Genomic DNA, 23,412 nt, shown 5'->3' with positions numbered 1-23,412 from the left:
GAGCAGAGAGCCACTCGGGTCTGTCGGGGGGTGAACTTGGCCCTCGGCGGCGGCGGCTAGGGCGAGCGGGGGAAGGGCGCCCCCTCCCCTGCCTCAGCCCCGAGCGCGATCGGTCGGCAACAAAGGGATTTTCTCTCCCACCACACACACCCGTGCTGCTCCGGGCTCGCCCGCCCCTCCTCGCCGCTCCTCCGCCGAGGTCCCCGCGCGGGGCCGCGCCACGGCACACACACCCACACCCTCGCGACGCGCCCCCGCCCCGCCTTCCAGGAACTCCGGCTCTCTCCGGGAGGCGGCCCGACCTCCGCAATCCCCAGTCCCCCCGACCCCGGTTAACCCCTCGGGCCCCGCGGCCCCGCGCGCTCCTCTGGGGTTTCCCCCTCCCGAGGCCCCCGCCGCTGAACCTCTGACAAAAAAGAACTTTGGGTGGGCGCACGCAGAACCCAGGAGATGCTCCGAGCCCGGCCGGGGAACGCGCACCGCACACCCTCTCCTGGCCGTCGTCCTGGGCTCCTTCCGGAGCAGACTGGCGTGTTATCCTCCGTGGACATGCTCCCCCCGCCCCCCCCCGACCCCCTGCAAGCCAAATGTGGCCAACTGTGAAGTGGGAAGGGGTTCGGGTAGGGGGAGGCCCCTGCAAAGGATCCACGGGGAGAGGCGCTGCCAAACCGGGGGTGGGTCCCCCACCATGCACCCCCCCACCCCCACCTGGCACAGCCGTGGGGCGGGGCGGGGGGGGGGCGGGCTCTGCAGTTGGACCAACGTGGGACACTCCCCTTCTCCCCTGACACCGCTGCCCCCTCGTCCCTTTCACTTTCTTTCAGGGTGATGCCACACACCACCACGTGGGCAAGAGAGGGCCCATTTGGAAGCTGGTGTCCCTGGACAGGACTGCGCCCGGGACAGGAAAGCTAGGTTGGATGCGATTAATCACCCTTACTTCCCCCTCCCCCCAACCCCACACCCCCTTGGGAGTGTGCACAACCTGGGGGCAAATCCAGAATAAACGAGCCATGTCACAACTCCAGAGGGGGTGTCACTGCACTGCAATCCCTACCAGGGTTTTGTAGGAATGAAACACACTTAATGCTCCCCACCCCACCCCAAGGAAAAAGCTATACCATAAGGCTATTAACAACAGCTATCACGAGTACACAGGAAGCACAAAGGAACTTTTTACGCATAAAAGATGCATAATACATAGGGTCCTGTGATCTGCACCCGGGTTCCTTGCTGATTGTGCGCTGCCTGGGAGTTCTGGGAGGGCCGGGGACGAGGGTCAGAGGAGGAGAGGGGTGCCCACTTTCTTTACAAGGAACAAAAGAAACCCCATGCCTGCTACTCGATCCTGGAACTCGGAACACCCCAAACAAAGCTGTGGAACAACTACGGTGGAGATGGGGGCCCATGAATTTTTGTAGCTGTTCAGAGCTTAATTACTCCTCCTTGATCCGTGGGACTAGACACGACACCGCCAAGGTTAAAATGCCCCGAACAGCACCGAGCAGATGTGAGCGAGCTGGCAGACGCGCAAATGAGGCCTGCCTCCGAGCACGATAACAAGTGACTAATACATTGCATATCGTTGAAAGAAAATTATTTTTCTCTAATTTGCATTTGCTTGGGGAAAAAAAAAAAAAAAGCCAACCAGAGTCCCTCTTCACAAGCACGAGTCTAATCCTGGAAATACAGCCCGGCTGCTTTAAGAGAGCTGGAAGGAGGGAAAGACTGCCAGTGTTTTGGCGTTACAGGCTTGTTTATCTTTCCGCCTTTCCTCCAAGGCGAAACTCGTTTTGCAAGCAACATTCCTACAGAAAATGGCACACGTCATAAAAAGAGACCAATTTATAGAACTGGCACCGAAGTTCATGTATCACTCCAGAAGCATCTCCCAGCTCCCCACTGGGGAACCCAACTGGATAGAGAAGTCCACGTTGAAACTCGGAGAGGGTAGTCCTGGGGGGCTGGGGGCAATGAACTCAATTTGCAGATATCCTGGAGGCTGTACTCTCAGGGACCAAAGTCACAGAGAAGGACAAGATATGGAATTAAATCAGCTCTGGATGATCCTCCAAACCCTAGAGGCCAGGGCTGTGAAGGCTCCAACCTTGGGATGGGGAGGGGAGCAATTCTGACACCCAGTTTGCCCCAGGACTGCCCAGAGGCAGGCCCACCTTTCTGGCCATCCTGAACCCGCCTGCTTGGGCCAGCCATGCATCTCCAGGAGTGGCCAAGGCGATGACTGCCGCCACCAACTGCTCTCCCGTCCACCCCGGCGCCTCCCCGCCTCCCCGCAGTGTCTGGCCAGCGACCAGGAACTCAGAGAAGGCCTGTGGCTGGTAGACATCTAGTTGATTAAGTCACAGAGTGGGCGGCGCTGTGGGCACACCTCAGGACCTGCACGGTTGCGTCCTGCAGCTGAAGGCGAACGTGCTCTTGAAAATGGGAAGGCTAGGATGTCTGGGTAGCTCAGTAGGTTAAGGGACCGACTTCGGCTGAGGTCATGATCTCACGGGTCCGTGGGTTCGAGCCCCGCGCCCAGCTCTGTGCTGACGGCTTGGAGCCTGGAGCCTGTTTCAGATTCTGGGTCTCCCTCTCTCTCTCTCCCCCTATCCCACCCGCACTCTGTTTCTCTCTCTCTCAAAAATAAACATTAAAAAAATTAAAAAACAAAAAGAAAATGGGAAGGCTAAGGGGTGTGGGCGATCAAAAGCCAAACCGTACCCCTGCCCCCCAATACACCCCCCCCCTTTTGGGTCCTGAACCTACATGCCTGTCTCTCCAACTTGTCTGAGTACCGGAGCCATTTCAGAGCAGGAACAAGGACCATCAGAGCCTCTGCAACTTCCAGAAAGCCTTCAGTTGTGAATACATTGTTTCCAACAAGCTTGCTTAAGGTTTCAAAGTTCCTTTCCCAAATCTTGAAAACCCTGCCTGCAAAAGCACCTGAGGAGGACCCAGGTCCACAGATCCTGGCCAAACCCCTCCCGACTGGGTGACACTCAGGACCCTGTGGGCCTTCTCTGCGTGACAAGCTCCCCTAAATCACAACACACACACATCCCGCACCTCCATCCCAATTCCGGGAGCCCCAAAGGTGTGTGTCGGGGACCCGTGGGGGGGAGGGGGGGCAGCGCACGGTGCTGCTGAGTCTTGCTCGCACCCGAGGACGCTCCGGCCGGAGAGCGGCAGCCACCTCTGCGGCTCTCCGCGGGCCTGCATAGTGCACGCTTTGTGTAAGTGCCGAGGAGGCGCAGCGCTGCTCGTGCACCAACAGCTGTCACATTATTTGCACTCGCTGTAAACAGCCTTCACATTCCCCCCTTACCACATAGTTAAAGCCAGACTAACAATCCACAGTTAGAGATCAAACCAACAACAGCAGCATTGTGTCTGCCTCCGCTGCCTTCGCACCAAGCCCAGCAGCTGGCAGGTTTCTCCGGAACAAGGGGACCCCCCTCTTCCCCCACCCCGCCAGGCTCCAGCCAAGGCTGGCCAAGGCAGCGTGCGTTTGTCGCCGCTGATTGTGAAAGCAAAAGAGCACAGCCATTTCGCAGGGATTTCTGTGTGGTTTATCAGCCCTCTCCCAGAGTTTTCTCCTCCCTCCCGGTGGCTTGGGGAGGCGCCCCTCCCCCACTTCCTCAGCTGGGAATAAAGGTTGTTCAGGCTCCCAGGGTCGGTTTCTGTGCTCAGCAAAGCGTGGGCTGGCCTGCCCCGGGCCGGGCTTGGGGTCGGGGCAGGGAGGCCTGCGAGCTCTCCGGGCCTCTGCACTTCCCGCGGCCCGCGCGGCCCCACTGCCTCCCGTGCTTCGAAAATTGTCCAACTCCCTGAATACTTACTGGCCGCCCCACTGATCAAAATGTCTCCTTTATGATTTTTGGTTAAGTCGAACATTTCCATAATCGTCATTATTAGCGCAAATTACACGCCTAATCGGTCCTTAAATAGATTTTAATTAAATAATCATACAAGGCTCATTTTATGACTTAAGAAAGGCATTACTTTTCGTTATAAACTTTCCACCAGGATATAGACTAACGATACCAGACAAATACTTATTCTTTGAAAATCACCAGTAACTGATGGGCAGAGTATCATGAAATGATACTGTTTCACCTTCTGGAATCCAAGCAGAGACCAGACATAGCCACATCTGCGCAACTTTCCTCCTGAGGAGGGGAGGGGGGGGTTTCCCCTGCACAGCATTACTTTCGTTGTCTTCTCTGAATTTCAGGCCAGTGGAAACAACCCCCCAAAGCCACTTTCCCTTACCCATCTGAAGAGATTTCTCCAGCTGGACGTCTCTCTTAGAGACCACTCCTCCCCCCCCCCCCCCCCATCCATCCGCTTTCCACCCTTTGGTCTGCTCTCAGCCTTGGTGCAAAGCAGGCAGGCCGTGCTTGTTAAATGCTGTGTAAAATGCTGTTAATAAAATAATAAATACAAAGGATGGAGGCTGCTGGTTCCACGGGTGTTTTGACTGGAAATGCCTTGGCACTTGTCATGTGTTTATGGGAGGGCAGACAACTCCAGGATTTACATAGTTTGGACATTTCTGTACTTCATTTATTCTGTCCTAAATGACGTAGGCCTAGAGCTATTTCAAGTTTGCATTTGTACAGAACTGTTAAGTGCCTAAGAGCTTCTCCAATTAGACCAAGTTTTAAATCAGACCCAAAGCTGGACCGTCCCTACACTCTGACTCGCCCCTCTGCCCCTGCTGCGGGAGAAAACAAACACTCTCAACAGCAACCCCCTGTCCCTGCTCTCCCCACCTTCACCCCTTCTGGGGGGCATCCAGGGCAAAGGTTAAGGTGTCTTCAGATTACAGGCATGGCCCTGGCTACCCAGTGTGGAAATCATGGCTGTGACGCGCACCCTGGCCACACTCTACCTCTAAAATAGTGAGCTGAGATGCGGGGGGAAACTGCTGGCCTGGTAAAACCCACTGTTCACAAAACAATGTCAGCAAAGGCTGGAAGGCATTCTTTAGAGAGGGACCAGGGATTCGTGCCTACTGAAGCTCTTTCAGCACAAAGGCTTTTAGGGGAAGAAGGGAAAAAGAGGGAGGAGGGGGGGGAGGAGGAGAGAAAGGGAGGGCTCCTGTTTCAGAGCAAGCATCCCCTGAGAGTCAAGAACCAAGTGTAGCTTCAATCAAACGCTGACTTCCCCTCTGGGAGTCGAGTAGGAAACCTGATCACAGTAGCTTACTACCGGCCTGGATCCATACAGGTCTGGTTTTCTTCTCATGCTGGTAATTTTTTAAAATACATATCGATATAAAAAAAAAGAAAAAAAGAAGCAATCCCTGGCAGACTTTATTGAAAACCACACTGAGACCTCGTAACATCCGGACTTAATCCCTATCAAACAAACCACAGCACCTCTGGCCTCTGCAGCAGGCCACCCCCTCACCTCTTCCAACCAGGTCTCTCCCCTCCAGCCACTGGCTGGCTGTTCTCTCTCCTGTGAAAGAGAAGGACGGGAAGGCTTGCCAAAGAGCACCTAGATACCGGGTTCCGTAATCAATTCCTAACCATATAATGATCCCACTTAGGGGCAAAGAACGGCAGCAAAAGAGGAACCCACGGGGGCAGGCCAGAGGAATATCCTTGGGAGGGGAATTTAAACCTGCATCCTTGGTCCCTGGACACTGGCTTGAGCAGGTCTCTGGGGCGTGCAGGGGCAGCAGGGAAAAGAGTAGCAGCCTATAGGAACAAGACCAGTCATTCAAAGCAATCCCTAATCCTCGGGGCCTACTATGTGCCAGGCAGTCTTCTTTGATCCTAAAGGTGGATAATTATTCCCAGTCTTACAAATGAAGAAACTTACTGAGGCTCAGAGGCCATAAATAACTTGCCCCCAAGGTCACACAGCTAGTAAAAATGGGCCACGGTCAAACTCAGTCCTGGAGTTGCGGAGAGGAGCCAATTATTGGTTTAATTGTACCATTTGAAATCCCCAAGAACTTCGGAAAGCTTCCTTGGCCCTTGTACTCGAGTACAGGGGGAAAGCGTTTAACACCTTTGCGACTCAGGCCACAAGGAGACTGGAACCCAGTTTCTCCTACACCCAGGAATCTCTTGGCCCAGTTGAAGTCTTTCCCAATTTCCCGACTCCCCCCACACCTGGCTACACTGGAGGAGCCCAGAATAGGCAGGGGGTAGGGGGGGTCGCTCCTCCCAGATCTCTGCAAAAAAAAGCGCTGACTCCTGGTACTAGAACTGGGCCCGCCACCATAGTTGCCACATAAAGCAATAAATCACATTATCTAGATAGAGCAAGAGCCCTTTGGAAACAGTGCCTACACCTACCTTTCCCAGGGTTTTAAGGTAAAACCTCAGGGACCAAAGTGGGATGGGGGAGGAAATTAAAAGGGAAGTGGCTTGCAAGAGGCGGAGCCCTACTGGACTCCCCCCCTCCCCGCCCCCGGGGGGGGGGGGGGGCGGGGGCGGGTCCCCACAAAAAGCCCAAGCCCGCGGACAAGCTGGGGACTGGTTGACCTTTCATTTTCCCAACTTCTCATCCCAGAAGCAGGGGTGGGAGCCTAACATCCCCACCCCACCCCTCCCCCAATTTCCAGATCTGCTCCAGGCTTTCAGATGCTCCGGGAACTCCCCACACCCGACGACACAGGCTCCACAGCCTCTAAGGCCCAGGGCCATCTCCTGCTCCGCTTCGGGGCGACCGGGAAGGACAGGGGCACCGGACAGCCGGCTGCCCCTGCGGGCTTCCCGACCCCGGACCGGTTTCTCCTCCAAGAGGCCGAGGCTCCGGATGTGCGAAATGGCTCCAGGGGCGACTGGGCGGGCAAGGGCCTCGGCAGCGGGAGGGATCGAGGCAATGGCGGCGCCGGGTCCTCACCCCGCTAGCCAGCCGAACACGCCCCCGCCGCCCGGCGGCCCCTGGCTCCCTGCCAGTGGCTTTCTCTCTTTCTCTCTCTCTCTCTTTTTTAAACTTTTCGGCGTTGGCGATTAAGACAGGGTTTCCAGCCTCCGCCCTGTCCCGGCCCCCTAACTCGGTGCAGGTCCGTCCAACCCCCGGGAAGGCGACCCCCACCCCGGCACCACGAGGCAGTGGCCCGGGCCGACGCCCTCCCCCCACACCTAGAGCCACCTGGAGCGGGCGGCTTCCCGAAGCGATCGGCATCCGGTCGGCATCCGGTCCGAGCCTGGGACTACTGCGACCGCTGCGACCGGGGAGGAACTCCCGCAGCCTCCAACGGTCCGGGCCTGGCCGCTGCGCGTGCAGTGCGCCCCACACCCGCGCGCTCTCGGAAAGAACTTCTGCAGGGGGGAGGGGAGGGGAGGGGAGGGAGTGGGGCGGGCAGGCCTGTGGGTTTGTTGTTTTTTTTTTTTTTTTAAACTCTCCAGTTGCAAGAGTTTTGGGTGTCCCTGGCACGACAGCCAGCGCTAGGGTAGAACAATAGAAATGGGGGCTTGCCGGAAATGGTGCAGGAAGACCCCCCCCCCCATAACCCTATAAACCTCTCCTCCCCTTGCCATTTACTGTTGGCATTAAAAGACCCCAGTGCCTTCAATGCAATGGTGCCTGTTTATAACTTTTCCCCGCTGGGTCCCCACACCCTAAACAAGTCCCCCTCCTCACATTATGAAATCGTAAGGGCAAAGATCGCTCCCAAATCTGTGACCTCTGGGAGCTCTTTGCGACTTTCACCTGCTCCCTCCCAGCACCCCAACCTGACTCACCCCCTCCCCCCAGTAGTTTCTCTGGTTTGCACCTAGACAATAAATTTAGTTTAATTTAGCTTCCGGTCTTTAATTTTAGCAGGTCTCCTTTTTGCATGCAAATCAATATGGCAATTACCATCTAAAAGCTCGCCCAGCCCCGGGTCAATGTAAATTGATCATTGTCCGCCTTCCACAAAATAACACCGGGAGTCTGTGGTGCATAATGAGATTATACTGGAAACTGTCTTTTAGATCACAAATTATATTTTATGCTGTCAGGATCTTCTAGCGGACTTCCCCGCTAGTCTAATCACAGGGAGCCGAGCCCGTGGGTGCGGAGGGGCAATGGTTGGCTTGGGGACACATGGCTCTAAAAAAATAACCAAGTGAGGGACCCCCATTTCCGAGACCCTCGGCTGGAGACCGGCACAGACGAGCTTGTGCTGGGAAAGGGGGCCTTCTACAGAAATATCGCGGAAAAGCATCGTTCATTAATTCCCATCCAACACAAAGTCAGATACCCCTTCCGGAGGAACACGTTGTAGACAACCAGCAAAAGCCGTCGGGCCGGGCTGGTGGTCGGGGGAAGTCCCGGGCCAAGTGCTCCAGACGAAAGCGGCTTGGCTACCATCGGGGTTGCCCGAGGAGGCCATCTACTCCTGCCCCGGCAGCCTCTCAACGGCGCCGCCGCCACCTAGGCCCCAGCAGCGCAACCAGCTTTTGCAAACAGACGGAATCCCGCGGGCCGTACACACTGGCAAAGCAGCTGGGGCGGGCCGTGGCCGGCCTCGGCCTCCCCTCCCCGAACCGTGTGAGCGGGCGGCCGAGGCCTCCAAGCAAGGATAAGGTCCTTTCTCGCCGAGAGCACCACTCTCCCGCCCCTCTGCGGCCCCCAGGGCACGGGTGTGACCCTGGGGCCTAACAAAGGGCCTTCAGAGTTCTTTTCGGCCCCGGGCGGGCGGGGGAGGGGTGGGGCCAGTGGGGAAGGGGTGGGGCTCGGCGGCCGAAGTGGACCCTCGAGGTCCCCCACCCCGCCTCGCCGCGCCCCGCGCCCTCGAGGAAACCGCCTAGGTGGCATTGTCAGGGCTGCCGGGCGCTCCAGAAGGCCGTCCTGGAGTTCGGGAGGCACTGCGGCCTGCAAGCCTCCCGCCCAGCCCGCGGCCCAGCCCTGCCCCGCCCGACCCGGCGCGGGCTCCACCCGAGTGCGGTCTTCCCAATAAAAGCTGGAATTCCCGGCTGGGCTCAGACAAAGAGGGACCGCGGCAAATCGACGCCGCGGGCAAACCAAACCCTAGCCTAGTTTACGTGCGCGTCTGGGGTCACACAGGCGCCTGCTAATCCACCCTTACACAGGCCGTCCCCGCAAGGTCTCCTCCAGGAGAGGGGAAAAAAAAAAAAAAACCTAAAGCATGCCAATATGAAAGCCTACCTCCCCTTTATTCCTCCCGGAGGCCGAACTTCACACTTCTTTCGGCTCTATCTTTATCAGTCCACCAGGCTGAGAGCCACATTAGCAGACAGGACTTCAGAGCAGTGCCACCACCCATTCCTCCTGACCCAGAGCTGAAAGCTACTCCTCTTTTTTCCTCCACCTTCCATCCACTCAAGGTCAAGAACACAAAACCTCTTAGAAATCCTCCTACCTGCTCAACACACGCCCTCTCCCCTGCTCCAGAAGCGAAGAAACTATAACCAAAAGTGATAGTAGTAAGTGAGGGCCATCCACCCTTAAGCTAGGCCACTTTGCCCTCAGTTTCCTTCCAGCCAACGACTCGCGATTTCCCTGTGAATGAGTGCGGGAAGGCGGTGGTGCGGCCCACACTTGTGTGCCCACGGAGCTCCTGCCCGGCAGGAAAGTCCACAGTCAGGCAGTGAGGAGTTTTTGTCATTCAGCCTGTGTATCTAAGCACGGATGTATGCATATGAATGCTTTTTGTGTTTCCAAGTGACCCTCTTCACACCTTTAAATGGGCTTTTGTCTCTGGAACGCACTGACAGAAATTCTGCCCCAGTTTCCAGCTCAAAAGAGTCTGGGATTTTCTCTTAGGATATCACTATAGGTGTCTGTATTTGCATACCCATGTTTACATTCCTCGCGGCCAGTTCTTTATCTCTTCTGTATCTCTTGTTCCATGTGGGCATCGGAGCCCAAGTGTCTTGATTTGTCTCAGCACTTGTCATCCAGGCGCACATCTTAATCTGAGCATTCCTGTCTAGCTCCTACACCTCCCCACTACGTACAATTCTTGCTTTGCCAGTAATGTGGCCCATTCCCAGGCTACACCAATATGGGCTTGCAGTTTAAATAGAACTAGAGGATCCCCTGGACCACAAACCCTACAAGGAAGAGGGTGGGGAAGGAGGCAGAGGTGTGCTAACTAATGATTCATTTATACACAGGGTAGCCCACCCACCAATTGCAACCTCTAGAAAGAACTAGACCACTGTCTGCAAAGTTATGTTACATCTTCAGATGGATTCAATATCGACCCCATGTATGTGTATATGAATGATCGATCTTGTACACATCGCTATCCAACTCCTGTTTAGAGGCTGTCTCCTTGCACATATCTGATCCTAACCACCCACAAGTTCATGGTTAAGGGTGCGTCTATTTATATAGACAACCCAAGGACCTCTATGCTGTGTCCAACGCATACCTGGACACACGGGGCCTGACATTTCAGCCTCAGGTCTCAGGTCTGCAGCAGTCTTGGTCAGAGGCCCCACCCCACTACAGCTCAGGGCCGACCTTCCCATTACTAGATGTCTGCATGAATTCTCTCTGGGAACGCTGAGGTCTATATCTGCATTTCCCAAACTCAGTTCCTTAAGTGAGGGTGCCCGCTATGTGTGTTCACACCTCATTCCCACTGAGAAGTCCTGGGTCAAATTAGATCATCCAGCAGCTACGTTTGGTTCGTCCAAGAATCGAGTCCAATGCACCAGGATGTGAGCGTGCGTGCACAGAAGAGAAAGGAAAACCCTAGGCCCAGACTCCCGCCCCGCCCCCTCTCCCCCCGGGGGGTGCTACTCTGCCTCCAGGAATTTCTACTAGGATCTTTGCCCCCACACCCCCATTACACTCCGTTGCCTTTAAAGGGTTAAGAGAAATCCTCACAGCCTTCCCTCCACCCAGCTCGCAGAGCCCGCAGGCTTGCTCGCTCACTCGCTGCTCACGGGAGTCTGCCGCCGCCTCCGCGGCCCGCCCCCCCCTTTCCCGTCCTTCAGCCGGGAGGGAGCCTGCATGCCTGTCTAGACCGATCTATCACAGGCACACCAACAACACCCGCGAGAGCGCGGAGACCCTGCCCAGGTCCCCCTGCTCGCACGGTTCCCGGCAGGCAGAACCCGAGGAGCGTGACCGCGCCTGCGGGGTGGGGGTGGGAGCCTACCCGCGCGGGCCGCCCCGAGCGCACCGCGGGTTCTCGCCGGCCCTGGCCCCGGCCCCCGGCGCTCCCGCCAGCCCGGCTGCCGGGGCAGTCACAGCTCTGCGCACTGGGCAGTCCTATTTTTATCTTGTCTAATCCCAAACTGGGCGGGGAGCACAGGCGTCGTGCTTAGAGAACAAGAGATAGGCGAGGGAGGCGGGGAGGAGCAGCCAGGCAGCTACGCGAGCAGGAGCGAGTTAAAGACACAGTCGAGGCGACCGAGAGCAGGAAGAAAGAGCGGGCTGCGCGGGCCTCGCGGCGCTGCACGCAAAGCGCAGCCCGGCGAAGTTACACACTCGCCTCTCCGCCACCCCTCGCTGCTAGTCCCTCCCCACTTCCCAGCGGCGCTCTCCGAAGCCCGGGCCGCGGGGGCCCTGGCCTGTGTGGGAGGCAGAGGCCCGGCCGGCCCTGCAAAGGGTTGGGGAGAATCGCTAATGAGCTGTGCGGCCCATTGATCCGGAGAACACTTCCTAATTAACTCTCAGTCACCTACTGGTGACAGCGCCTCAAAGGACAGCGCTGGGGCCGTGCGAGCCCCAGCCCCGACCTGCCCGCCGAGCGCCTGGCGCCCGAACCCCGCGCGTTCCCCTAACTACCCCAGGTTCTGGGTGAGTGGCGGCGGATACCCGCACACTGAAGGCTAGCCTCCCATTAAACCTGGACGGCATATTAATCACCGCCATCTCACCTCCCCCCCCTTCCTCCACGCGGTGAAATCATGCCCAAAATAAACACGAGAACCAACACTGCAAAGCCCAGACCAGATAACAGGTCGGGGGTGGAGTGGGAAGGGTCGAGAAGCAAACGTATTCTCCAAGTGCCCACGTACAGAAGTCTCCGAGGCCGACAATTAAAATGCCTTCCACACAAGCAATTTCGCTAGCAAAACCGAATCCAACACCTCGTAAGGATTGATTTCGGCCCGCGGTGTCCGTTTCCAGGGCCACAGGAAGTGTCAGATGGCTAGAAATACCCAACTCTGTCTGCGTTCGCCACCCACTACCTTCTGGGGTGGGCCATTTCCTCCCTGTTTTCACTTCCAGGCCAATTTTAAGGATTTTTCGACAAGAGGCTACTCCTGGCACCAAATACCACCACCCCTCCCCTCCCCTTCTCTCCAAAAAAATTAAAAAAAAAAAAAAAAGAAAGAAAGAAAAAGAAAAAGAAAAAAGAAAAGAAAAAAAAATCCAGCTAAAACCATGAGCTGTCTGGTCTAGACACAGAGAGGCTGTGAGAATACCTATTTGAAGCGCGCTGGTTTCTTTTTAAGGTTTGTTTTTAAATACACATAACCCTCCCCCTTCCTTCGCTCTGCAATTCCCCCAACCCCCACCCTTCAGACGCCGGCGGCGCGCGCCCTCGCGCGCAGGCACTCACAGCCTCTAGCTGGAGATCGCGGACTTTCTGGAAAAGATTCATTAACAGCAAATTAAGCCTCGCCTGGCCTCGGCCTACACGCGGCCAGACTCCGCCGTCTCAGGGACCCGAGGAAGTGCCCACTCGAAAGTGCGAGCGGCGGGAAGCCCGCCGGGACCACGCGTGCCTTGAGCCGCCCTACTCCGCTCACGGCGCCCCAGGGCTTGCTTGGTAAACAGCAGGCGCACGTCGCCGCCGCCCCGAGCCCCCGAGTTGGCAGAGGCTCTGCAGCGCAGCGGCCCGCCTGCTCCGAGCGCGGGCCCCGCGGCGCGGCGGCGCCTTGCCCGCCTCGCCCTCCCCACCTCGGCCGAGGATCGCGCCCGGGTGCGCAAGTTCCTCTTCGCCCTCAGCCTCTGCGCCGCACGCCCTCCGAGTGGGACCAACTTCCTCCGGCCGCAGACACGCACACGCCCAACCAGCTTCCCCACCAGACTCCCAGCAGCCGGGTGGAGGGCCCAGGTCTCACCCCCCCCCTCACCGCCCGCACCCTCCCTTCCCGCCGCCGCCCACGCACATTCTACCCCCGCCCCGGGGGGCTCACAACTTAAAACCTACTAGGCAACGTCGGGGAGGGCGTGGGGGTGGGAGGGAACCGCAGATTATAATTTCAGAAGAACATTTTAAAAACAAAGCGTCTGACCTGGCGGGCGGGCGGGCCGACGGGCCGAGTCGGAACCCCTAGCACAGCTCGATTTCCTAGTAGTTTCTTCTTCTCCTTTTTTTTTTTTTTTTTTTTTAATCCACGTGATTCGCGCTTTGGGGCAAGCCAAGAAAAAACCCGGGACTCCCCTCCCGACTTGCGCGGCGGCGGCAGCAGGTCGAGCTCGGCTCGGCCCGGGGCGCCCGCCACACACCCTCGCGCACGCACACGCCGTCGTTCCACTAGGAGGAACGACCGTCCCCTGGAGAGGCGAGGCGAGGCGGCGGCGGCTGGGGGTTTTTACAGTTCTTTCCCGAGTCGAAAAAGAAAGCAGACGGGAACCCGCCGCCCTCCCCTTCCTGCTCGCGAGCTAACGCCGAGCCGAGCTTCCCAGCTTCCAGCCCAGCTGCCCCCCCTCCCGCGCCCGACTCGCGGCGCTCCGCGGCGACCGCGCTCCCGCGCACAGACACACACAGGCTGCAAACTTCCACTCGGCGAACTCCCTGCTCTCCTCCCAGCCCCCCGGGAGGCGGCAGGCCCCCCGCCGCGCCCCTCCCTCCCCGATGCCCACGCGGGGCCGCTTAGGCTGGCTGCATTTTTAATAACTTACAGCTAGGAGATAAAAACGAAAGCGAGCCAAGCAGCCAAAGGGAAGCGCAAGGCGAAAGCTTCGAGCTCCGCGGGGTACGCGAGAGTCGGAGGAGCAACCCGCTGCGGGCGGGGGCCCCGAGGGAGGGGGCCGACTGCAGCCCGCGGCGCGCCCGCCCGCCCGCCGCCCGCGCGGCCTCCCCGGGGAAAGGTGTTCCGAGCACTGACCTGAAATCCCCGGCCGGGGAGTGAGCTGGGAGCCTGCGATTCGGCGCTTTGAAGTTTTCCCCCCGAACAGAGTCGAGGCGGCGAGGAGGAGCGAGGGGCGGATGGCTGGATGGGGAGAGGTGTGCGGGGTTGGAGGAGAGTGGGGTGGCGACGTTAGCGAGCGGAGAAGGAGCCGGGCCGGGGAAGCGCGGCGAGCAGCAAAGTTTGCCGTCCCCGGCTGCCCGCAGCCCGCTCGCGGCGCCGCGCTCGCTGGTCTCCCTCGCCGTCTGCTGCCAGCCGGCTGCCCTCGGGGTCGGCCCCGCCGAGGGGTGGGCTCTGGGCCGGGTGGGGGCGGGGCGGGGCGGGCTCAAAGCCTCCGGGCAGGTGGCGACAGCCCCGCGCGATCCTCCGGGCTCCCGCGGCTGGGCCGGGCTCGGCCGGGCTCAGCAGCTCCCGCGCCGCCGCTGCTGCCGCCCGCGCTCGGGCAGGAGCCCCAGCGCCATGTTGACGGATCGCCGCGAGCGCCCGCTCGGGCTGGGTGTGTGTGTGTGAGTGTGTGTGTGTGTGTGAGTGTGTGTGTGTGTGTGTGAGTGTGTGTGTGTGTGCGAGTGTGTTGGCCAAGTCGTCCCTGCGCGGCGACAGCGCGGCTTGGGCTCCCCGCCCGGCGGCTCGCGGGCTCCCCCTCCGCCGCCGCCGCCCGCCTCGCTCCCGCTCTCGGTCGCGGTCTGGGCTCCGGCGCGTCTCCCCCGCAGCCGCCGAGCTCGGCCCGCGTTCAGCGAGGAGCGTAGCTCTGCCTCACCTTGCCGCTGGGAGCCCAGGCTCCGTCTGCCGCCGCACGCCGCGATCCCAACGCGTCCCCCTCCCTGGTTCCCTCCTCTTCCTCCTCCCCCTCCCTCCGCCCGCCCTCCCTCCCTCCCTCCCTCCCAGCAGCCGCCTCCCCTCCCCCCGCAGGCGCAGCGCTCGGGCGACAGCCGCCCGCCCGCCGCCGCCGCCGCCTCCAGCTCTCGCAAGTTTGAGCTCCCCCAGCCTCCGCTCACCCTCCGCTGCGGCGCCTCGGCGGTGGGGTTGTGGAGGGGTGATTCCCCGGGAAAGGTTTGCCCGAGTTTCCCCAGAGGTCATCGATTCCTGCCCCGGCGCGTTTCGCCTCTCTGGGTCCGAATCCCGGACCACTTGGGTGGCTCCCCCCCTCGCCCCTTGCCCTCCCCTCCCCCGCTCGGACCGAGTTGGCCGCGCACACCCGGCCCGGGCGCGCGTCCTGGGCGAGCCAGAGACCGGCTCGGGCGGCGGCGGCGAGGGCGGCCCGTTGATCCCGAGCCGAGGGGATGGGGGGCGGCGGGGGCGGCTCTCCCAGCCGCGCTCCGAGACTCCCCTCGCTACCCAGAAGGCCAGTGGAGGACCGCAATTACCATAAAGCGCCTCGCACTCCGCGCAGCCAAAGCTGTCAAACCCCGGCGGCAGCCGCCGCTGCCTCCTCTCGCCACCAGCGCTGCGCTCTCCCGCTCGCGCGTCCCTTCCGAGACCCAGCAGAGCCTGGCGAGTGCGCGTCGGCGCCCACCCTCGCCCTGGGTCGCCCTTTCCTCCGGGAGGAGCCCTTGCCCATTCTGGTGTCCAGAGCTACCTGAAAACCCCACGCCGGGCCCCAGTGGCCGTTCCGCCCGAACTCCGCACCCGAGTTCCCCGGACGTTTCAATTGTGTGGGAATTGTTTGGATACGCGAGGGGGTGGGCAGCCAGTGGGGCACAAGGAAGCGGGGGTGGGGGCGGTAGGGGAGCGGAGATCCTCCAGAATGTCTCTCGGTTCGCGGGCATTTCATAGTCTGCACCTCAGATGGTTGGAGGCTCCGTCCTGGCCCCTCACCCCAGCCTCGGGAGATTATCTCCCGCGTTTTATTTTCCTTGGCAGGGAGCAACTTTTGGCTTACACCGTTCGCCCCATAAATTTCCACTCGGTAACGTCGTGCTGATCGGTGCTCGGCGGCGGCGTACAGCCTGCGCCCGCAGCAGTTCAATTCAATTGACACGTATTGAGCTTCTCCAGCGCACCCGGCGCGGCGCTGGCCGCGGGGGGGAGGGCGGGGGCCGGCGGGCGGGAGGGGGAGGCGGAGAGGAGAGGTTCCGGCCTCCCCGGAGCGCAGAGCCTCTAGGGCGAGCCGTGAAGCCCCAGTTCGTGAAGCTGGCGGGAAGGGGTGGGAGTGGGGGAGGGGTGTTCCGGCCTAGCCGCACCCAGACCGCGGGCCCGGACCTCGCGGCAAAAGGTGATCCTACTGGGCCCTTCGCTAGAGTCTTTTTATGCTGGGGGTGGGGGAAGTCTCTTTCTGCCTAAGGACAAGATGGTGCAGGCTCGATGAGAACATCAATCCGAAATGGAGGTAGCTTGTAAATCCACACGGAAAGTTTTAAAATATCCTGGAGTGTCTCCATGCCAAAAATAATCAAAAGCATCTCAAGTTGATTACGAAGTCAAGGTCAAGGCCAAAATCAGCTCTAGCTAGCAGATCCCTTTTACAAATTAGACTTAATACTGACTGCGGGACTGGTGTTAGGTGCGATGTTATTTGTGCTGTTTTAGTTCTCGGTACATAGTTATAAAAAGAGCCCTTTTCAAAGCAGAAGTGAAACATCTCTACCGTTTGAAACCCGAAACTTCGGGCAGAATTAAATCTTCATGCTCCAGAGCTGCTTATAACAACTGATGTAAAAGACAGGCAGGCAAGTGCCCCCGAGAACAGTGCCCAGCCCTGCTGGGCCGCCGCCACTTCCAGGACTCGCGCCTGCATAATGGAATGCACGCCTTTTTCTTCCCAGTCTTTCTGGAGGTGGATGTCTCTGAAAGCTAACCCACACATTTTTTTAATCTCCGGTAACAAGCAGAAAGACACCTGGACTATTATGCTGTAAAGCTATTTTTTATAAAGACATTTTAGGGCCAGACATTAAAAGTTATTAGACTGAACGCATGCGAGTTACAGACACAGCTGGAGAAAAGGCCTCTGGTTGTGTGTTGTAGCAACATTTCTTTTTGAAGCGACTCCTTTTATTCAAAACAAGTCTAAAATAACCAGGAAGGCTGAAGTTGGGTATTTGTGGGGAAACTCTCTGAACGTGGTTTCAGGCGAGGAGGCCGCTGTGCCACTGTGGGCCGCGCAGGAGAGCTGGCCTGGGCGAGTGTGGAGCCATGCCAGGCCCTTCCGGCTCGGTTAGGCCGCCGCCGAGACCCTGGCACGGTGCCCGGCCACCTTCTCTCCCCTTCCCATGCCTCCCCAACTCTCCCCCCAGGCACAGGCTTTTCCCGGAGTTAAGAGTCGCATGTAACCGTCCAGAACTTTTGGAAAATCCAGGAACTAAGTGAGACACGGAGCCTGCTGCCTCTGAGTCCTGTGGCCTCCTGGGGCTGCTGACAAAGGGGCCTGTTTGTCTAACTTTAAAAGTCCTAGAGTTAAAATGAATTGCGGGGGGGGGGGGGGTGCGGTGCTGTAAATGTGAGGGGGCCTCGATGCTGGAGACAAACAGGCCAGTACATTTGCCTTTGACGTAATCTGCAGCGTTCAACCCCCCCCCCCCCACACACACACACACTGTTTTAAGGAGCCGGGCCTCCATGGTATCCCCGTGCGGGCTGGTGGGATTAAAGGGTTTCGTTTCCATCTCTGAGGGATACATTTTCCAACTCTGTGGGATTTTAAAAATATCTTATTAAGGGAGTCCTAAGAGGCATGAGTGTGTGTGTGGGGAGGGTGGTTCGTGACTCACTGGGAATTAAAATGTGAGATTTTCCGGAGGTGCTCTAAGGCAGGGGAGGGGTAGGGAGTTTACACCTATTGGCCCGGTTAGTTGGAATTGTTCCAGGGAGGAGGAGAAGAAAGCTCATGAGGGGCAGTCCCATCCTGAGTCCCCATTCAGGAGGGGACTCTGAGAGCTGGGGACACCTCTGAGCCTATGGAGCGTTTGGGCAGCTAGGGCCTTTCTGGGCTCCCTCCTCCCCTGCCCTCCCACGAGTCCCCCGGGAGCTGACCTGGGGGTCAGGCCGCTATACCCAGCACTCAGCAAGGGGAGGATTTCAATGAAAGCAGAGGAGGAGGCGGAGAGAGCCAGTGAGTGAGTGCAAAGGAGAGGAGGCAGCACAGGCAGTGGAGAAATAAAGAAACAGGAGAGGTGCAAGGCTACCCCTCTCCCACCCACCTAGACCTCAGGCTCTCAGGCACTCTTCTCCTGCACATTCTATCCAAGCTCTGCAATCAGGCAAGCAGGCTGGAGCCTCAGGGAACAGGCCTGGAGCCCGGCCACCCTTTTCCAGGGCCCAGACTGACTGTGCAAGACCTGTCAGAGCCTCTTCCACACCTTCAACCACCGCCCAGGCCTAGGGGAAAGGCCATTCCTCCCGTGGTGAGGTCCTTACCTGGTATTTCGTGGACCCTGGGGTTCCAGCATGGTGGGTGCGGCTCATTTGTAACAAACGTGTAGGATCTAAATCATAAAGCTCTGTAGACCCCTGATGACACTCTTCAGAGGCTGTCCTCACATTTATGACACTGGTTATGGGGATAGGTGGGATTTGGGTGGTCACGGGCGATGTATTTTTACCTTACAGGGTGTGAGCTGGCCTATTAATGTTAAACGTTTTAAATAACACACAAACACCCATACTAACTGGTTGCTTTGTGCAAAGAACTCTGGGCTACCCAGTGGCACTGAAAAGATTCACTAGCCTGCCCCCTCCAAGCACAGGGCATCCTCCGTTCCAGGGATTTCAGTTATGAAGAAACATCTAAAGGGAGCTGCTTTCCATGGGAGAAGACTGCTAGACTGAGAGGTCGCTAGGTTGAAGAGGGCTGTTCTTTCAGCCCAGCCTTTGAGGGGTTATTGGGCGTTTGGGGGAGCAGGGTCCAAGAGGCAGGCAGAAAGTGATAGTACCCACTGCCTCTTGGAGATCACACCGAGCGGCTCGCTGGGTAGATGGGTGTCAGCCTGATGAACATAAATAAGGGTGGCTTCAGGGAGGCCCTGTCTTGCGCTCCACCTGCCCCCCCCCCCCTTAAGAGCCCTCGAAGCACAGCGAAGGCCGGATGCTCCTGGCGATAAACCCGGACGCCACGTCCCACCCTGGCTGCTTATTTAGCAAGGCGCCTTTGGCTCATATTCTACAGTGAGTGGGAGCCCCGGGGAAGGGGACGGAGAACCACCAACGGCTTGCTTGCGGAACCAGCAGGCTGGCTTTCCAACCCCAGCCATTTTGTATCCTGCCTCCCTCCTCCACTCCCGGGGGACCCCTGCGGAAACGCATCACCCTGAGCCCGAGCCCCTTCGCAGGCACCACCCGGGGCCTGGAGGGATCTGGAAGGCTCCACTAGCCTCTCTCTCAGGGAAGAAGGGGACTAGGACCCAGCAGTTGGAAATGCGGAGCTGATCTCTCTAAAAACCTCTGAGGCCCTCGCAAAGTCGGGCGCAGAGGTGAGTGGCGGGAGGTGGTTGCCTCGGGAAGGTCAGCCAGGAGCAAAGCTTGGGGGCAGTGCGAGGCTGGGGATTCCACAGGGCCGAATCCACGGCACTTTTTCACCCGCTCCCATTCCCCCTCTGGCCCACTCTGCTCTGCCTTCACTCCTAGGGCCCCCCTCCCCATCCCTGCGACCCCAGTGCGTTTGCAGCCGCGCAGCCCCTGGCCGCGAGTGCGGGGGGGGGGGGGGGGGGGAGGGGGCGCAGGGTGGTTTGTGTTGCGAGGCCTGACAGAACCTTCTGTGTGCGGCGGAGGGAGGAGGCTAATGCATAATGCACAGCGCCTGGAAGCCCGGCCATTAGCGGCCTGTCGGTGACACAGACAAACGACTGAGAGAGAGGGAGGAGATCCAGCTCGCTCCGGAGTTTAAATATACCAGCGTGGAGGGGAAACGCCATGATTTAAAAGTGTGTGTTTGCAGACACTCGCATATATTTTAATGATTTCCAGCAGGCCAGGCGTCCCAGCCTTGCATCCCCCTCCCCAAAAGGGGGATGTGTATGGGGAGGAGGAACCAGGGCAGAGTGAGAGGCCCCAACCCGAGACCCATTGGCAGCTTTGAGACACGAAGGGAAGGAGAGGTTGGTCAACGCAGCACGGAGAAAGCAAGGCCTAGGGAAGGTGCACGATCCAAGGCCATCTCCAGATTTTTTTTTTTTTTTTTTAATCTGGCCATGAAGCCTTCCATCCCGGACTGGACCCTCTACGTTGTACTAGAAAGGCCCGGGAAGAAGACTAGATCCGGCCACCCTTGTTTCTCCCCAGGCGCCCCCATTTTTGAATCTTCCTTTTCCACTGACAATCCAGAGACCTCCTTCCTCCCGGTTTAACACACCAGTGTTTTTTAGCAATTAAGGCGAGAAGGGGGTGGGGATAAAGATAAGCCAATTTTTTTTTCCGCCATGCAAGTGTGAAAGATAAGATAACGCTAAGCTGGGGCAAAGCGGCCGCTTACAACCTCCCCTCAGCGATTTTGATCGGTCACTTCTTATCTCGCAAAAATGCTCCTTTCGAAAACTGCATCAAAAAAAAGAAAAAGGCCGAAGGAAAGCATTTTCATTTGGAAGTGACATTTAAAACCCACCTCCTGTACACCAGCAACCACCCCTTTACCCATCCTTGGGGCTCCCCAGGAAAAGTCGCACCTCTACTACAGGGATTCAGTCTTTCTCGTGTGTGTGTGTGTGTGTGTGTGTGTGTGTGTGTGTGTGTGTATGTGTGTGTGTGTGTGTGTGTGCGCGCGCGGGTGCGGGGAGGGGCAGGATTACTAAGGTAATTAGGCTGAATAAAACCAAGGATGCGTTATGAGGATTTATCTTGCATCCAACCTCAAGCTCGCAGCCGGGTTTTCTTCTCTTAGTTACTGTCCAGTGTTTGCGTTTCACCATCGCGCTCGCGTGTTGAAACTAAACAGGTAGTTATATTTGGGAGGGTCATATAACTATGTCAACACGAAGTGGTTGTTAATGCGAAATAATAAGAAACTCTGCTGGGCTTTGCAGGCCCCTGTAAAGGAAGGAAAAGGCATCATGCGCCCCAGAAACCCGAGAACTCTCGACCGAACCGGACTCTCGGGGAGTTTTGTAAAACCCTCCTCCTCCCCCCGCACAAATACATCACGCAGGGGTTTCCGGAAGACTTTGTATTTGTTTAGGGAGGTTTCGGTATTGAACTCCAGGCCCGCAGGGCGACCGGTAAACTCCCCCCAGCCCGGCCGCTGGCTCCAGATCGCAAACATCAAGGCGGGCGCCCCAGACCGAGTTGATGAGCCTCTGTGTCCACCTCCGGCTTAGAGCTCCGAGGTTCCCACCACCTCACTCCCCCCCCCCCGCCCCGCCCCCATCCCGGGTTCGCACCTCGGCGCTGGGCGCACACCGAGTCCGCCCCCTCCGGCCCAGGCTGCACGACCTAAAGCCCGGGGCCAGCCGCGGCCGGATTGTCCCCCGGGGAGCCGAAACCGCCGAGCGGGGAAACCCCTCCTCTCGCCCTTCCCCGAAAAGCCTGGCCGCGGCGTAGGCGCCGAGCGAGCGGGCATCCGCTGACAGCCGGGCCTCACGTAAGGCCCACACGCGTCCCATTAGTCAGCCTGAGTTCCCCTCGGGCGAGCCGTCTGGCGCGGCCCCAAGGCCGGGCGCGGGCGGGGAGGGGTGCGGGGCCGCTGCGAGCGGGGAACGGGGCGGGGGCGCGGGCTCTGCGGGACCCGGCCGAGCTCGGTTCCGCGTTCCTGGGCCCGCGGGTAAGCTGAGCCGCCGGGGCAGGCCGCTCCCTGGCTGGCGCCGAGGCGCCGAGCTGCGCTTCACGTGCCCGCCATATCAGCGGCCGCGGCGGCGGCGAGGAGAGGGGGCAGGGAGGCGCGCCGCAGCTCCCGCGGGGTCTCCAGCCCCCGCCTCCCCCTGCGCGCTGGGGGCTGGGCCGGGACCACCCCGCAGCCCCCGTCCCCGCGCAAGCCGAGAGCGGCGCTGCCAGACACCGAGAGGCTCCTAGGGCGCCGCTCCGAAAGCGGCGCGGAGGCAGCAGCCAGGGGAGGGTGCTCCTCGCGGCCGCCCCGGGAACTTCCCAGCCGCCCCGCCGCCGCTGCCGCCGCCGCCGCCGCCGCCGCAGTCACCGGGACCGGAAGCCCTCGCGCCGCCCCGAGCGGCCTCTGCCGGCCCCCAGGGTTGTTCCAGACGAGAGCTGGCCGCGCGTCACCCTCCATCCCTCCTGGCCCCAGGCGGCCGCCCTCGCCCTGGGACATCCCCAGTTAAGCCCGGAGGACCCTTCTCGCGGTCCAGTGAGATCTCCTTCTGTGACCGCCATAAGAGCCCCACTACCACCCACCCACCCTCCCCGGCCCGGCCCCAGTCCCAGCCCCGCAGCTGGGACGGGAGGGGCGCGGAGCCGCCACTCCGGCCGGGCGGGAACACCTGCTCCCGGGGCCCTGCAGCTGGGCGCGTGATGCCGGGAGAGGCTGCCTACTGTTGTGTGCAGGGATCGCGGAGAACACGGGGCTCCGAAGCTCTGGGCCAGGCGCAGCCGCGTCTCGGCCGCCCCCGTCTCCCACCCCTTCTGTGCGATCAAGCTCGAAGCCTGGGGACTCGGGTCTCCTAAGGATCGAAGGGCCGCCACCCCTCGGATCCGACTTCTGGCCTTAAGAGGTCGTTCGCAAGACAGATGGGGCAAAACCTGTTTTGGGAGCCTTCCCGGTGACCACCCCCGCTCTCCAAACCAGACACACTCATCTCCCCTCGGCCTCGATTCTAGCCTCCGGCGGGGGACGAGAGTAGGTCATGGCGGCACCGGCAACTACCCCCCACCCTCCACGAAGGGGCTGTTCTGGGGTTCGGACTTTGCCACTCTGCGTGGGGAGGGCCGATGGACCCTCCGCATCTTCTCCGTGCCCCGAGGAGATTGGGCGGCCGAGATGACCTGCGCTGCTCGCCCTGCCTCACCTCCCCCCCCCCCCCATCCCCCGTCCCGCCCTCCCCAGCGCTCCTGGCCCAGGGCCCGGCCGGGGAAGGCGTTGTTTTGCCAGCGGGGGCCGAGCGAGTGCGCAGAGAAAAGCCTCCCTGCTCTAATGAGAGTGCACACAGCGCTGCAGCGAGGAGGATGATTACCCGGCGGGCGGGGGGGCGCAGGCCCGGGCCGCGGGCGGCGTGTGCGGCGGCCCCGCGGGCCCGGAGTCCCCGCCTGTCTGGCTGCTAATCGCACGCTTTCTGCTGTTACGGAGGCAGGCGGGAGCCGGCGGCCGAGCCCAGCGCCGGCGACTCGGCGGGTGACACGGAAACATGGCGCAGCGCCCCTCCCCCGCCCGCCCTCCCCGCGCTCCCGCCTCCCGCCTCGCACTTCCTCCCGCCCGCGCGGCTTTTGCAGTTCTAATGCTCTGCTGTCGGCCCGGCACCATTACGCTAGCAGCCGCTTCTCGGCGGCCCCGCGCGTCTCTTTCCCCTTTGTTTTCCGGGTCTATAGAAAA

At 59.7% G+C, this 23,412-nt stretch overlaps 1 protein-coding gene across 10 annotated transcripts in view; it reads right to left on the bottom strand.

The window, feature by feature from the left end:
* The window catches only part of BCOR (BCL6 corepressor), a 115,253-nt gene that overhangs the window by 29,474 nt on the left and 62,367 nt on the right, over positions 1-23,412 (bottom strand). For 4 of the 10 annotated variants that reach the window (XM_081793225.1, XM_081793233.1, XM_081793232.1 and 1 more), the window contains exon 1: positions 13,995-14,820. The exons of 2 other annotated variants lie outside the window; for them this stretch is intronic. The gene's annotated coding sequence lies outside the window, so the exon portion shown is untranslated. Of the gene's footprint in view, positions 1-12,840; positions 12,951-13,178; positions 13,536-13,994; positions 14,822-23,412 lie in introns of those variants that run through there. 4 more of the 10 variants (XM_081793226.1, XM_081793229.1, XM_081793227.1 and 1 more) reach the window with 4 other exon arrangements.

This window comes from Panthera onca, chromosome X (genome assembly GCF_046562875.1).
Source record: "Panthera onca isolate mPanOnc1 chromosome X, mPanOnc1 haplotype 2, whole genome shotgun sequence".
NCBI classification, from domain to species: domain Eukaryota; kingdom Metazoa; phylum Chordata; class Mammalia; order Carnivora; family Felidae; genus Panthera; species Panthera onca.
The sequence above is the reverse complement of the archived record's forward strand: the minus strand, read 5'-3'. Positions and strand labels throughout refer to the sequence as shown.